The sequence below is a fragment of the Bos mutus genome, chromosome 20 (genome assembly GCF_027580195.1).
Source record: "Bos mutus isolate GX-2022 chromosome 20, NWIPB_WYAK_1.1, whole genome shotgun sequence".
Classification (NCBI taxonomy): domain Eukaryota; kingdom Metazoa; phylum Chordata; class Mammalia; order Artiodactyla; family Bovidae; genus Bos; species Bos mutus.
The window spans coordinates 6,003,690-6,020,836 of NC_091636.1; the positions used below are offsets into that span (position 1 = coordinate 6,003,690).

A 17,147-nucleotide genomic window follows, 5' to 3' on the forward strand; every position below is an offset into this window, starting at 1 on the left:
TGTTAAAACCATTCTATTTGAGTCAAACAATTTAGAAACTGCAATCACTGTAAGGGATATTAATGTCAGTCACAGACAACTGAAGCATTTAAACCAATTCACTCCATCCTTCCAGAAATTAGAAACATCTGAGAATTTACAATTACAGGAAAAATAAATGTCTTCCTGACTCCCAGGATGAAGTTCCATATTTAAGAAAGCTAGTTAAAGACTGTAATCTACATTCCAAAGAGAATCCTGTTACTCAGAGACTTGGCCTTATAAATCTAGGTTCCAAAATTAGAATGAGGCTACCCCCTAAGGCCTGACAAATAGAGCCAAAGGCACTGCTGGCCACCAGGCCAGCATCAGCCCCAGGCCCCTCTCCAACCAGCAGCAAGAAGGCATCTGGTGACGTCACCTGTGAGCTGATGGTATGGTGATGGTAACGGGAAGCCCAGCCACCCAGTTCTGAGCAACTCAAATGTCCAGGGCTGCAAGTCCACTGCACTGCAGGAAGTGATGCAGTGTGGTCGTTCAAAGTATGGGCACTAGAGCTGATAACCAGCGCAGGAATTCAGGCTCCGCCACTTGTAGCTGAATAACTGTGGCAGGTACTTTGGACCCTCCTTGTCTCTTTCCTTGCCTGTAAAATGGACTTACAGCAGTTACTAAAAGGTAATTATGAGGATTAAATGGCATAAAGCACATAAATCACACAAAACAGTGCCTGGGACAGAGCTGCTGCTGCTAAGGCGCTTCAGTCGTGTCCGACTCTGTGCGACCCCGTAGACGGCAGCCCACCAGGTTCCCCCGTCCCTGGGATTCTCCAGGCAAGAACACTGGAGTGGGCTGCCGTCTCCTTCTCCAATGCATTAAAGTGAAAAGAGAAAGTGAAGTTGCTCAGTCGTGTCCGACTCTTAGCAACCCCATGGACTGCAGCCTCCCAGGCTCCTCGGTCCATGGGATTTTCTAGGCAAGAGTACTGGAGTGGGGTGCCATGGCCTTCTCCGGTACAGAGCTAGCAGTCAATGAATGTGTAATAATAGCAATGAGAATTATCATTATTAATTATCATCATTATTACCACTATAGCCTTTGTTATTTCTTAGAATCAGTACAGTAACAATGCTAACCTGCATTCAGGAATGGGCTTTTCTCTTTTCCAAAGGAGGAAAATAGAAACTCAGAGGAGTGAGATGTCTTTTCTAAGGTCACACAGTCACTGAGGCTCACCTCCAGGTGTGTCTGACTCCAAGCCCGGAGTGATATTCCCACTATCTCAGGTTTGGGTACTGATACACCCTGTCCTCGTCTAATTCACTCAAGCACCTTCCTCCTTGCTTTTAAGTCTTACTTAACTTACTTAGATTCTGGAGGTTTGCTGCCCAGATGGCTTAAAGAGAGGCCAAAACTGGAACATGTAAAGAAGTAAAAATCACTGGAAAACTCTGTGGGATGAGATGGAGGAGAAAGGCTGCTTCCTCCTTTTGGGAATACATAACACAGGAACAGCCATTTCCTGGATGAAATTTCCATATATGGATTTGTGTAAACTTTACGATATCCCAGTGAAATGTAAATGATCATCCCTATTTTTAAGATCATTTTTTTTCTTGTTTGAATGAATGAATAAATTGGCTGAAACTCAGAAAAATAAATAAATCTATTTTTCTTGTTTGAAAGACTGGACAGATGAATATGTTTTCTGAGGCTCAGACAAGTCAAGTCATTTGCCCAAGCCTCACTATTTGGGTCTAGCAGAACTGGGACTCAATCCCTTCTCTTCTGACTTTAAGCAGTAGTTCTTGTTATTGTGTCCCATTTCACAGACAGAGAAGCTGAGGACCCAAAGGCAAACTGACTGGCTCCAGATCATGCAGCTAAAAGGTGGTTGAGATAGGATTTAAGCCCAGAATTCTCTGGCTCTGAGGGCATTGCTCCTTTTTCCTGCATTTTATTTTTAAATTTTATTTTTAAATTGAGATATAGTTGCTTTACAGTGTTTCAGATGTACAGAAAAATGATTCAGTTATACACACACACTATGCATGCACACACACATTCTTTTTTCAGATTCTTTTCTGTTATAGGTTGTTAACGATATTGAATATAGTTCCCTGAATTATACACTAAGACTTTGTTTATCTATTTTATACATAGGCTTATGTATCTGTTAATCCCAAATTCTTAATTTATCCCTTCCACTCCTTCTCCTTTAGTAACTGTAAGTTTGTTTTCTGTTTGTGAGTCTATTTCTGTGACAGAAAACAACAAAATTCTATAAAGCAATTATCCTTCAATTTAAAAACAAATAAATTTTAAAAATTAAAAAAATAAGTTCTTTGTATTAGTTTTTTAATTACACCTATAAGTCATATCATATAATATTTGTCTTTGTCTGACTTGCTTCACTTAGTATGCTAATTTCTACGTCTATCCATGTTACTGCAAATGGCAATATTTCCTTTTTATGGCTGAGTAGTATTCCATTGTATATATTCCAAGTAGTATTCCACATCTTCTCTATCTATTCATCTGTCAGTGGACATTTAGGTTGCAAAGGCATTACTCTTCGTATTAAGTAGGCCAAAATGTTTATTTGGGTATTTTCATAAGTTATGGAAAAACAAGAATAAATGTTTTGGCCAACCCAGTACAAAACCTGATGGAAGGTACCTGGTGAAGAGGAAGCTCCTTCCTCATGGCCTTGCCTGGTTGGTCTTCTGCCCTATTAGACTCCACGGCTTAAAGTATTTCTATTTAGGGATGTTCCAAAAGCCAGCAAACCTACCCACCACATCAAAACCCCTTCAGCTCTGCCCACCACAAGTTGGCCTTAGTCAGTGCATGGGCCCTCAGACTTTGGACTGTTTCCCTTTCTTCTTTGCATTCAATCATCATAATCTGAAATTATTTACTTGTTTTCATTTGCACTCTCTCCCCAAATGGAAGCTCTATGGAGGCAGAAACTTTGCTGTTTTATTATCACTGTATCCTCGATATCCAGTCTCTGACATGGCATGTAGGTGTCCAATAAATCTTTCTTGAATGAATGAATGAATGATGAACATTAATTTCATGTAAGACTGAAAATTTTCATCAGAAAAAGAAGTCACTCTGGCTTTATCTTTGGCATGGATTGTCTCAGCACTGCCGATCTCTGGCTAGCTGGGCAACTTCAAAAATGCTCTTTGAACCTAACAAACCACTTTGCCTCCGAAACTCCCCAGTTTGCTGATCAGGACAATGAGGGAGAGAGAAGGGGACATGTTGGAAACCCCATGTCTGGAAGAAAATGATCCAGGTATGAAGAAGAGTCGGTGGCATCGAAGGTTAGACCCTGGGAGCAAGGGGAGGATGGGGTGGGCCAACCTGTCTGACCGGATGAGTCCGAGGCCACATCTCTGATTTACGCTGCAACTTTGTCAAATGCCCTCTATCAAGACAGCCTAAGCTTCACCCCAGACAAGTGCACAGGTGGCACAGTAGTAAAGAATCTGCCTGCCAGTGCAGGAGACACGGGTTCGATCACTAGGTTGGGAAGATCCCCGGGAGTAGGAAATGGCAAGCCACTCCAGTATTCTTGCCTGGAAAATTTCATGGACAGAGAGACTGGAAGGCTACAGTCCATGGGGTCACAAAGAATCTGACACAACTGAGCACACACACACACACACACACACACACACCAATGCACACAAAGTGTTTACAGCCTATGTGCAAGTCCTTATTCATGTTTCATCTAACAAATATGTATCAACTGCCAGGCACAGAGGATAGTTCAGTGACTAAAACCTCCTCTTTGCTTCCCGTGCAATCTAAGACAACTCACAGTCTAGTGAGTGATTCTCAAAGTGGGGCTCCTGGAGCAACAGCATCAGCATTACCCAAGAACTTGTTAGAAGGGCAAATTTGCCAGCCCCAGCTGAAGTCTATTGAATGAGAGTCATTACAAAGAAAGATGCAGAGCTGTATGTTCTGATACCAAATATGGTCAACAAAGATAAAAAAGCAAGGAGCAGAGGACATGGGCACTATATTCTTATCAGTGTGTGCATCTTTTTAAAAAGTTTTATTTTATATTGGAGTATAGTTGATTTGGGCTTCCCTGGAAGCTCATCTAGTAAAGAACCTGCCTGCAATGCAGAAGACCCCAGTTCAATTTCTGAGTCAGGAAGATCCCCTGGAGAAGGGATAAGCTATGCACTTCAGTGTTCTTGGGCTTCCCTTCGGCTCATATGGTAAAGAATTTGCCTGCAATGTGGGACGCCTGGGTTCAATCCCTGGGTTGGGAAGATCCCCTGGAAGAGGGCAGGGCAACCCACTCCAGTATTCTTGCCTGGAGGATCCCATGAACAGAGGAGCCAGGTGGACTACAGTCCATGTGGTTGCAAAGAGTCAAACATGACTGAGCAACTAGTTGATTTACAATGTTGTTAGTTTGAGGTATACAGAAAAGCAATTCAATTATACATCAAAATGATTTGACTATATATCTATTGTTTTTTTTAATTGTTTCCCATATAGATTTTTACACAGTGTTGAATAAAGTTTCTAGTCCTATACAGTAGGTCTTTGTTAATTATCAATTTTATATACAGTAATGTGTACATGTTAATTCAACCCAAACCCTAACTCTGATCCCAGCTTCCTGATTTATCCCTCCCTCAACCTTTTCCCTTGCTGCTGCTGCCACTAAGTCGCTTCAGTCGTGTCCGACTCTGTGCGACCCCATAGACAGCAGCCCACCAGGCTCCCCCATCCCTGGGATTCTCCAGGCACGAATACTGGAGTGGGTTGCCATTTCCTTCTTCAATGCATGAAAGTGAAAAGTCAAAGTGAAGTCGCTCAGTCGTGTCCAACTCTTAGCGACCCCATGGACTGCAGCCTACCAGGCTCCTCCGTCCATGGGATTTTCCAGGCAAGAGTACTGGAGTGGGGTGCCATTCTTTTTCTATGTCTGTAAGTTTCTTTCTTGTGTGTGTGTTTTAAAGATGTGCTGACCTTTGTACAACGTATCCCTAGAAGGATACACAGGAAAGTGCTTCCTTGTGCTTGTGTCTAGGAAAGAGATGTGGGAGTAATAAGTGGACAGGAAACTGACTTTAGCTTGTATAACTTTGATACACACTGTATTCATTTCAGGACAACACAACTCTTGGTGTTAGTGCTTGCCCTCTCTAGACAGGTGGCAGGGTCTCTTCCACAGACAGCTAGTGGGGTGTTGCTTTAGTCTTGATGTCCAACCCTCTTCCTTCTTTCTTCCATGAGGCAATTTCTGGTGCCCAGTCTTCTCCAGACCCCTGCCCAGGGGGAGCTTCTAATCTGTCTGGTGAGATAGACAAGGTGAGGAGGAGACAGTTACAGGGAGATGAGCTGAGCAGCTCACGGGCCAGGGCGGGCTCCGAGAGCACAATTGGGTGGCAGCTTGGAGCAAAGAGTGAAGACTCATCTCAAACGGCAGGGGAGTGTTCAGGGAGGAAATCAGGCTGTTTCAGAAACTGCAGGTGTTTCCAAATTTGTCACGTGTGCATGTGTGTGGAGGGGGGAGTCAGTCCAAGAGACAGGGTGACCAGCCGTCCCACTTTGCTGGGGACCAGGGCAGGTTTTGGGAGGGGGGTAGCTTTAGGGATACAACTGAGAAAGTTGTTCTCCATAGGGTAGGTGCAGATGGTATAGATGAGGCAGGAAAAAGAGGCAGGCAGGTGGACTGAGGTGGAAATGGTCTGGGGGAGGACTTTGACTGTGCTTGGCTGAGGCTGATGGCCTCGTGCAGTCACAGCCTCTGTGGTACGCACACATCTCCACACTGCCCATCTTCAAAATGAAACATCCCAGATTCCTCAGGTTTGAAAATGCACCTTCTGTTTACCTATATATCTTACCTCTCAGTCTTAGACAAAACAGCAAATTTTATCTCTCTGCATTAGAGCAAGTTTGGTGTGTAAACCTCCTCTGCATCGTCCCGTACCTGTGGTCCTAGAGCCCTCTCACCCATTGTCATGGTCAGTATTCAGGGGGCCTGAGATAAAATTGGGTCATTTCCAGGACAATATAGTGGGAACAGCGGAGAAGGCAATGGCACCCCACTCCAGTACTTTTGCCTGGAAAATGCCATGGATGGAGGAGCCTGGTGGGCTGCAGTCCATGGGGTCGCTGAGGGTCGGACACCACTGAGCGACTTCACTTTCACTTTTCACTTTCATGCATTGGAGAAGGAAACGGCAACCCACTCCAGTGTTCTTGCCTGGAGAATCCCAGGGACGGAGGAGCCTGGTGGGCTGCCGTCTCTGGGGTCGCACAGAGTCGGACACGACTGAAGCGACTTAGCAGCAGCAGCAGCAGCACAGTGGGAACGGAATGTGCAGAGAGGATTGTGAGAAAAGAACCTTTATTCTCACCACCCCTGCCACCCCCCGCAACCCCTCCTCTGTGGCCTCTGGCTTGAACTGGGTGCAGCTGAGTGCAGGTGATTACATCTATTGCCCAGCCCATTGCTTTTTGATGACCTAAGTGAAGAGGGTTGGTGACCTAATTCTGTTGCCCCTGAGATTTTTGCCCAACCTTGGATCACAGTGGTAATTGGTCTCAAGTGACCAGGTCCAGGTCTGGGGCCTCTCTGCCCAGCTCAGCCCAGCACTCAGACACAGGGACTGGGGGAGTTAGTTGTTCCTCACCCCAAGCCAAGCAAATCAGGAAGACTCCTGAGGAAGTACACCCTTGCCTAGTTCTCTCTGGAAGGCAGTTTCCAACCCCAAAAGCCTGGTGGTAAGTTGATATCTCTGCATCTACTTCCGCAGCCTTTGGGGCAAGGCTGGGTCTGGGGGCTGAGATTTATTTGCTGCTGCTGCTAAGCCGCTTCAGTCGTGTCTGACTCTGCGCGACCCCATAGACGGCAGCCCACCAGGCTCTGCTGTCCACAGGATTCTCTAGGCAAGAATACTGGAGTGGGTTGACATTTCCTTCTCCAGAGATTTATTTGACCTGCGTGGAACTTGAGGGCTTAGAAGTCCTTGAAGGTTATATGGTCACACATCATCTTGCAGATAGTTAAACTGAGCTTAGAGGTAGGAAGATACTTGCCCAAGGTCACTGGGATGTGCTGAATTGTGGTTCCCCCCGACCCTGCCGTCCCCCACATCCCACTGTTTCAATTCACATGCTGGAGTTCTAACTCGCAGGATCTCAGAAGGTGACCTTAGTTGAAAGCAGGGTAATCAAGTTAAATTGAGGACATCAAGGTGGGGTCTAATCCAACAGACCAGTGTCCTTACAAAAGGGGGAAATTTGAACACAGACAGGCACACAAGGAGAATGCCATGTGAAGATGAAGGCAGAGATTGAAGTGATACTTCTATAAGCCGAAGACTGGCAGAAAACCACAGGAACAGGGGCAATGCCTGTGACGGACATCTCTCACAGCACTCACAGGGAACCCACCCGATGGACACCCTGCTACCGGACGCCTGCCCTCCAGCACTGTGAGACAATGCGTTTCCGTTCTTTAAGCCACCTAGTTTGCGGTACTTTTTAAAAATTAAACTATAATTGACGTTCAGTGTTGTGTTCGTTTTGGTACTTTATGTAAAGAGAATGGTCCTATTGGACTAGGGCCCATCTTAATGTTGTCAGCTTTAGGTCGTTACCTTGGCAAGACCCTATCTTCAAACAAGGTCACACTCTGAGGTAGGGAGGGACGGGGTTGGGTCTTCATCATGTGAATTTGGTGGACGAAGTTCAGCCCATGACAGTCACTCAGCAAACTGTTAGCGTGGAGAAAGCAAGAATCCATCCCAAACCTGACTTCTCGTGCTGTGTTTTCATAGACTCTCCCTGAGAGAAGGGCTGTGTCGGAACAGAGTTTCATCTCTTTTGTTAAAAGATGTACATGGCCCCTCTGGTCTTTTCTGTAAACAACTTCTCGTTTCCTCTCTTTGGTGGAGAGGGCTGGCACCAGATTCCGGGGCCATCACCCGACGCCCCACCCCACCCCTGCCCCCTGCCAGGGTTCCTGGCAGGACACAGGAAGTCCCAACTAATCGTCATGTCTCTTCAAAGCATTTTTCTCCTACCTTTGATTTTTATTGGTTTGTGTCTGAAATGCTTTGTCTGTAATTACACAGTTTGCTGCCTGTCTTGTTTCATAATGACTCATATGAAGTACATGTAGCAGCAAAGGGAAGCACATAACTAAGTGGACATTTAATAATTAGTATTCATTAAGACAATTATTTAAATAAATTAGACTCAGTTAAATACAACCATTTTGCGGTGCTTCAAAAACAAACAAAAAACACCTGCCTAGTTTAACATGACAGCAAAAGAAGAGAAGGGGGTAGAAGGAAGGATTCAAAGACAAGAGTAGAAGAAAGAGGGGCCTGGGGAGAACACAGCAGATGCAGATAAATGTCTGAAAACATTTGAAAGTAGCATATTGTGTTTCACATCAGTAATCAGAATGAGCATCTATTAAGGACTCCCTAAATAGCAAGTCCTTTGCCTGCATGATCTTTATTTCATCCTCATACCAAATTAATGAGGCAGGGACTTTTATGATTATTGCCATTTTACAGATGAGGAAACTGAGGTTGGCCCAAGGTCAAGAGCTGGTAAGTAGGTAATGGAGCCGAAAATTGAACCTTGGAGGCTGCCTTCCAGAACCTGTCCCAGTAACCTCTTGACTCAAAGGCCCTCCCCTTACAGGTGTCAGACAGTGGGAAAAATAAGCCAACTCCCTCAGGGGGGTGGAAAATGGGCAGTAATGCCTGCAAAATAAGTAGATTCTTTTGGATCAAGCTTAGGGTAGTGGTTAAGCGCCTAAATTCCTGAAGGAAACTGCCAGGGCTCATATCTAGGTTCCCTATTGATTCAGAAGGCCCTGTTTCCTAGTTTGCAAACTGCAATAATAATAGTACCTTCCTGAGAAGAAAGAAATAGTAGCTGCTGGGTTGTGAAGGAAGATCTCAGGGAGCCACCAAATCAATGCTTGTCCAGACCTTGGTATGACGACATCTGATGATCCAACCTCACCAAGGACTGGCCCAAGGTCTGTCCATGGCGACCACTGAGACCTGCGGCATTTGTCACCTCTGATTTGCCCTCCAGGTAGGTGCATTCTCTTGATGTGTCCCAAGTATGGAGAAGAGTGAAATCTGAAAATTTCCCATGAGGGCATAAGCCCCAGGGCCCCTATCATGAGAGGGAGCCTCAGCCTAGGTCCCTGGTTGGTTCCTTCCCGACCATGGTGGGTGTGGTATCTCAGAAAATTGTCAGAGTCGTGGTGCCTTCCAGTCACTAGAAATGACCCAGCACTGAGGATTCAACCCCTGTGCTTCATGAACTCCCACCTATATCCAAGTATGGTCTTCATGGGCATGAAACCTGGCCCATCACATAGGTACCTATGCTTAGAAGAACCCTGATTGTGATTTAATGCTCCGTCTCGAAATTCTTCACAATTTTGGAACAAGGATCCCACATATTCATTTTCACTGAGTCCTACAAATTATGTAGCCAGTGCTAAGAACAGTTTCTCTGCTGTAACAAAGAGACCCAGAAATCCAGTGACTTAAATAAGACTGAGATTTAATTCTCTCTGTCATAGCAGCCCAGAAGTAGGTTGTTCAGACAGTAGTGTGGCTTTTCCATCTTCAGGGTGTGGCTTTCCAATCCCTTTGGATCCAAAGAGATTGTGTCATTCTCACCTGCCTTCAATCAGTGAGAAGGAGAAAGTAGCCTGGAAAGCACATAGCCAGTCTTAAAGGGCCAGGGCTGGCAGTGGTGCCTATCACTTCTGCTCTCACCCAATGGTATGAACAAGATCACATGGCTAGACTTAGCCACCAGGAGGGCTGGGACATATAAGCATTAGCCAGCGGGGGCTTGTTTTGAGATAGAATTCCACAAGAACCAGCACATTGGCACACCACTAAATCTTCCTCAGACTACAGCATTCTCAGACTGATGTTCTCATGCCAATCAGCTGTCTGGTCTCTCAAGGATAAAGAGAATCTGTGTCTACAAGCCCCACTGAAATTGCATGCAGAATTGCATACACTTGCATTTTCCTTAGAAGAGGGTTTAGGGGATCTCAATGGGCTCTGGGACAGCCTCCTTCACCCTCCCCCCAAGACAAAAGAGTACTAAGGCAAGTGCTTCAGTGCCGAGATGAGTTTCAGGCAAAGAGGAGGACTACATCAAAGCTAAATCAGAAAAAGTCTGTTTGCTAGATATGGAACCAACTATGCCAGGAGGCAGCAAACTAATGTGTTGCCTCTTCTTGCAAATAAACTTGTGCTGGAGCACGGCTACATCTGCTTATTTATACATTGCCCATCGCGGCCTTCCGCGACAGAAGGAAGACAGAACTTACTGCAACAGAAAAGTTGAATGGTGACAACAGGTGCCTCCAAAGCCTAGAATATTTACTATCTGGCCCTTTGCAGAAAACCTTGGCCAGCTCCTGAACTAAACAGATGAGGGCTACCTTCTTCCATCTGAGAACCTGAGGTGCTCTCCCAACTGGAAGCTGGCAGTGAAGAGGTCTGTGTATTCAGAATTGAAGTCCAAAGGGGAGCGGAAAATCCTAAGATGACCGTATTGGTGATGGCGGCTAATGGTTTTCTACAACACTCTCCCATCCTCCGAGAACTTTGGAAGACCTGCCTGAGAGGCAACATGAGACACGGAAAGCTCGTCTGACCGCCCATCTCACTTACTCCCTAACTTTCAAGTGTTCTTTGTTTTGAATCTCAGTGGCTTGGTCTTTAAAATGTGGCTACTAAGTGTGACGGTGAGGGTAATAGACGTGAGATGCAGCACAGAGGTCTGGCCCAATCCATGTTAACTCTTAAAAGGAAACCCTTGGGGCCACCATGGAGTTTGGAGGTTGATATGTCCATCTCCAGCTAACCTGGAGGCAGGCATATAAAGCCTCAGTAGTTAGTTGAGGCTTCTGAGATTTTCTTCTTGGCTATTATTTTTGCCCAAAGGCTGATGTCAAGAGTGAAGGTTTTTCTGTGATGACGGCCTTGGATGCCTTTGTGGTGGGTTGGCAGGCACTCCACCTGAGTTTCAGCCTCTTTCAAGGAGGTGGGGCCTCAAAAGGCAGCTTCCTTCCTGGCAGGGGAGCCCTCCATGAGGGGCACGGGGGTCCAAGTGTGGGGATCTGAATGGGAGAAATGAAAGAATTATACCCGGGGGAAAAAAATGTGATGGCTTATCACTATTTACAATAGCCAAGTTGTGCAAACAACCTAAATGTCCATTGACAGAAGAATGGATAAAAAGGATGTGATACATATACAATAGAATATTACTCAAATACAAAAAAATAATGCCATTTGTAGCAGCATGATGGACCTAGAAATTACTATACTAAGTGAAGTCAAAGACAAATTTAATATATCATTTATATGTGGAATCTAAAATATGATACAAATGAACTTATTTGCAAAATAGAAACAAACTCATAGACATAGAGAACAGACTTCTGGTAGTCAAGGGGGAGGGAGGGATTGAGAATTTGCAATTAGCAGATGCAAACTGTTATATATAAGATGGATAAACAAGGTCTTACCATATAGCACAGGGAATATCCTGTCACAAACCTTAATGGAAAAGAATGTGAAAAAGTATATATACATATATGCATAACTGAGTCACTTCAGGGTACGACAAAAGTTAAGATGACTTTGTAAATCAGTTACAGTTCAATAAAATTAAAGCGATGGCTTATGCAAGAGTGTTGGGTCTGCCACCAATGCCCTGTGTGGCCTTAGGTGAGTGTCTTAACCCTCCTGGGCCTGTCTTCTCCTTGGTGTCATGAGGGGATGATGAGCTGGTTCTGAACATTGTAATTTTCTTTGATTCCCACCCTGTGATCAGAGAAGCTGCTTCTTTCTGAACTCTCTCCAAGTGTTCCTCATTCCTCAGGAAGAATACCTCCTGATGCCTGGAAAAGGGCCTGGTCAGGACCATATTTAGAGCCGTATTCCCTCACAGGTCCTCAGGGCCCTGCTCCTGTCCATGATCACAGCAGCGGAGCCAGTGGTCTGACTCATGGGGCTGCACCGCCCAGACATTAAGGGATTTCAAACTGGAGGATGAGACACTGCTATGATTTAATAGGATGAGAGAATAATGTGGCCTTGTTAGTAACCCGGTAAAACTAAGCTTTCCTAATGCTTAGGGTGCACTGGCTAATTAGACATCCTAAGTATGTGAGTGCTAAGTATAGTGGCCAAGAACAGGGACACTGTCAGACTGGTTCAGATTTCTTTGCTCCTCTGGCACTAACTAGCTGTGAGATACTAATCGTCACTGGTCTTCAGTTTTCTCTAAAATAAGTGGGGATGAGTAATAATACCTAACAAATGCCATTATGGCAAGAATTAGATTAAAAAGAATGAAATTCTGCAAGAACAGAGGAATCCAAAAGTTCCTGGACTTACTCTGCTCACGGTGTCTGAGCATCTAGGTAATTTTTCCACAGTGCCCTAATGAAAGGAAACACTTAATAGCTCCAGTTATTAATTAAGCAGTTAGTTCCACCTACAAATTTAATAACTATCTATGTCCTAACAATTTAACATTCATTTAAAAATAGTATACATAAATCAAAAGAAAACTAATATTTTTTTATTTATTCTTAAAGAGTCAAAATTACTTCCAAAGGGATATGCTTGAGTCCCATGTGCATTCATGCTCAGTCTCTTCCGTCATTTCTGACTCTTTCAACCCCGTGGACTGGAGCCCGCCAGGCTCCTCTGTCCATGAGATTCTCCAGGCAAGAGTACTGGGATGGGTTGCTATGGCCTCCTCCAGGGGATCTTCTCAATCCAGGGTTCAAACCTGGGTCTCCTGCATTGTAGGTGGATTCTCTACCCACTGAGCCACCTGGGAAGCCCTTGGGTACCACACACCTTCTCAAACCTTGAAAAGTACATGAAACACCACCACCCTCGTATCCTATTTCACACTGATTTTCATGCTGCCCTTGTCTTTTATTACAGTAACTGCTGAAAATCAAAGTTATGGCATTGTCAAAAGGGATATAGCACAGTCTAAGGTTGCACCTGGGATCTACCTTGAGCTATTAGTTTGCAGGGTACCCTACAGATTTCAAGTATCAATGTCTTTCCTTCGAAATTTAAAATAGGGTAGAGCATCATTTGTCTGCTGCACCACTCTAGAGAGCTGGAGCTCACAAATAAGAACCTTGCCAAGGTTCCTTTCCCTTGTTTCTAGCAACCACCAACTCCTGGAGGCAACATCAGATTCGTACTGTGTCCCCAGCATCCAGAACTAGCTGCAGCAAAGACTAGGTGTTCTGCTTGATATGAAATGAAGACCTTCTTCGTCTCCATATTCAGTGACCCTCCTTCTCATGCCTCACTCCCCTCCCCAGACCAAGCCAACACTTTGCCAGGAAAAACCGATCCAACTCTTGCACGTAGCTAATTCATTAGCTGACTGTCTGACTCCCCAGATTTGACTCCATAAATACCAGCTGTGAGGTGGCTCCCTTGTTCGTTTCACCTATCTTGACTCTAGGTTCTACCCGGTCCTACACAGTGTTAGATTTAACTGGGCTCCAAGTACTAGGACTTTCAAGTACAGCAGTGTTCCTCACGGTGGGGTCCTCAAACGACTCGCAGCAGATTCATTCACACTGGGGTGTTGTTCAAAAGAGAGGTCATGGGCACCAGCTCACAACAACTGACTCTTTTCTTTACACTTCTTTCAAGAATCTCCCCAGGTCATTCCTGGAATTGCCCCACTACCCTTATGCCCACTGACATTCATTTGGAGAATTAATGTCAAATGATTGTTGTACAAGAATCAGATACCACTCAACACAGCCCTAAGGGCCCAATAGCTTCTGAAAACATGCTTGCAGGATGGTGATTTCTGAAAGCAGATCCTCCTGCTTAGATCATCTGGGGGTTGATGGCTTTCCCCCAAACATTCTTGTTATCGCCAAGAGACTTTGGGAACAGATTAATGAGCGCTCTTTCAACTGGCTCCAAAGGATCTTGGTTGAGAACTTCCTGGACAGAGACCCCACTTCATCTCCCAAGTCTCCAAGATCTCCCAAGCGCTTGTTTATGGTTTATTGAACTAGTCTCGATTCCTGAGTCTGTAGTTACTTTGTCTTTTTAAACCTCTTCTTGTAAAGTGACTCTAGAAGCCTGTGCATAATTAAAAATGATTCTTTGTGATCTCTAGGCACTTCATATCATTATCAATGGTGTCAAGTGTTTTGAAAGACTTACAGAGGTAATCCCCTGGTGGTCCAGTGGTTAAGACTCCATGCTCTCACTGATGAGGACCCAGGTTCAACCCCTGGTCAGGGAACGAAGATTCCACAAGTTGCGTGTTGTGGCCAGAGAAAGGCTTGCAGAAAAGTTATTTGATGACTCTTCTTTCTCATGAGGGAGGGGAATTTTGGTGAACCCTCAAGAAAATTGCGATGGCTTATGCTTCAGCCCCATCCTGGCATCCTAATGGCCTTTACCCACCCCAAGAGAACTAGATATTTTTTCTGAATGGCCACACTCAAGACTCCAGAGACCACCACACCAACTTCACTCCATCTTGGTCTGCTCCCATAGTACTCTGGGCTGATTAGGCAAAGTAACTATTAGTGAAAAAAGTTACCAGATTTACATAAAACATTAAAATAATTTTTTAATATTTCAGAGGTTTTCTTAAAAAAAATCAGATGAGTTAATGGATCTCAAAGTACTAGACCTTTTTTCTTCATAATCAGGCAGATAACTTTATTAGTTTCTTCTACAAGACAGTAACATCAACTTTTTTAAACAAAAATCTCAGATCATTTGAGAGGCCAAATAGATCCAAGGAAGGAAGATGATAATTAGACAGTTAAATAATCAAAAGGCACTGCAGCACCACCTAAAACCTACCTCCATGGTGGTAGTAAGCTAAGGAAGATTAAGCTACAGTGAAATAATTTCATGTTAGTGCTCCAGATTATAGAGCAGAAACTGAGTTTGCTTTCCAGAAGACTATGGCACAGGGGTCACTTGGGAACAAGTAGATATTTGGCCAGGAAAAAAGGTCAGACCAAATAAGCCTGCTCCAGCCTTACAGGGATTTAGCAGCCAGAGTTGGGTTCAGGCTGCCCCAGGCTCTTGCTCTAATTTAGTATAGACTTTAGAGAACTTGTCTCATGTTGGGGTGTGGGGGCTGAAGCATTCACATGCAAAGTAGTCTGAGCTTCCCCAAACACGTTTACACACCCTACAACAAGCTTTCCAAAGTCTCCCATCTTGCAGCAGCTGAGCTGTAGTTAAAGCTGCAAGGCTCACAGGATCAAAGAAGCCAGGAAGAGACAAAGCAAGTAAGAAATCCCAGAAGCTAATCTCAATCTAGCTTTCTCCAATGTATCTGGTTGGCCAAAGAGTTCATTCAAGTTTTCCCATAAGATGTTATGGAACAACCCAAACAAAATTTTTGGTCAACCCAATAGGAGAAACGCTCATATAACTGATACGGGATGTAGAAAGCTATGCTGAAACAAGCTGGGTCTTCTGCTGGATTTTTCATCAAATACCAAAGGAAAACAAGCGGCGGGGTCCACTTTATTTATTTATTTATTTTTAATCCTCAGTTATTCTATTGTAAAGGGATATAGCTGAACAGATAGGAGACAGATTCCCCATTGTGAATTTTCCTGATGGCTTCTGCAAGGACCATGGAGATAGGGATCGCCTGTATTTTGAAGCAATGCTTCATCTTATCCTCCTGAGGTACAGTTTTGGTGACTACTACTGCTTCAAAGCATGCATTGTTAATGTGAGAAATGGCTGGAACAGAAAAGATTCCATGAGTCAGCACAGCATAAACACAACTCCAGGGGAGAGAAGTTTGTCAGCTGCATGGCAGATTGAACCACAGGTGTCAGCCATGTGATCCACTAGGAGAGCCACCCAGGCCTTCACGTCGCCCACCAGCACCATGCAGTCCACTTCATCAGCCTTCCTCCATTCTCCACATTCAACCAGTCTGAGACAGAAGGCACTCTCTTAGCTCCTCCGGCATCAGGTGAGATAGTCATGGAGTTCCTCCACTTAGACATCTTCTCCCTTATCCACTTAAGGACGGCTGACTCTGCAAATAAATTTTCCACTGGAATATCAAAAGTTTGAGGAGCATGCAGGTCCCTGGTGGTACTATGACCCTTGTCTACTACAGAGATCATTTTGCCACAAGCTTCGCTAATATTGGAGCCCAGCTCTTATCCTTCTTATTCTTCCAGACATAAGTAGGAAGCACAGGCTTACCGCAGTAACCCAACTGGCTGAAGCAATCTTTGCAGGCATTATTCATAACCAAAATTTCCATTCAATTAACTTGATTTCACCACAGCCACTCTGAACAATGTAGACATCCTTTCCATGCACTTTTTCACTGATTTCCACATAGGTCTGATTGCTGAATTTCACAGTCACCGCCTTGACCAGCCACAGGCCCAGGGAGGGCAGCAGTCTTCTGGGATAGGTCCTGGTGGGAGCTGCTGAAGATTTTGATATTCGGCATCTTGGCCAACTGCCCTAAGCCCTCTTTGCTTAGTGATCGCTCCTGCTGCCGAGACCCAAATCAAGTTGGCCCAGAGACTCAGTACTAGGCACTTGAAGTTGCTACTCTGTCATCTTCCATTCCTGCCTTGTGTGCAACTCTAAACTGTCCCAGGATTAGACAAATTAAGACTGTCCAGTCTGCTTCCTAAACACCTCTCAGAAACATTCCCTCTTCTGGACTCTCAAAATCTCTTCCTTAGTTCAAGTCTCACCATTTTCCATCAGCATCATGATGACATCCCCTCAACCAATTGGCTGTCTGGGTCTTACTCTGCTCTGCTGAAATTATTCTTTCTTAAAAGTAAATATGATCACATTACTTTTGCTAAAATCTCCATCAGTTTCCCAATTGTCTCCGAGGAACATTCCAACAGCACTGCACCATGCTCAGGCTTCTCCTGGCCTGGCCCAGTCTCCTCGGCCTGCTTGTCTTACTCCTGCCTTCTTGCCCTGAAAACTCATCCCGCTCCTCTCTGCTCCATCCACCTACCCAGCTCCCCCAGCTTCCAGACCCTTCCTCCCTGGGCTCCTCATCCTTCCCCCTCCCCCTGTGCTACC

The 17,147-nt window shown here is 44.8% G+C and overlaps 1 pseudogene; it reads right to left on the reverse strand.

The window, feature by feature from the left end:
* Positions 1-15,624: 15,624 nt before the first annotated feature.
* On the reverse strand, positions 15,625-16,548 carry LOC102280221 (ribose-phosphate pyrophosphokinase 1 pseudogene; annotated as a pseudogene).
* Positions 16,549-17,147: the final 599 nt, after the last annotated feature.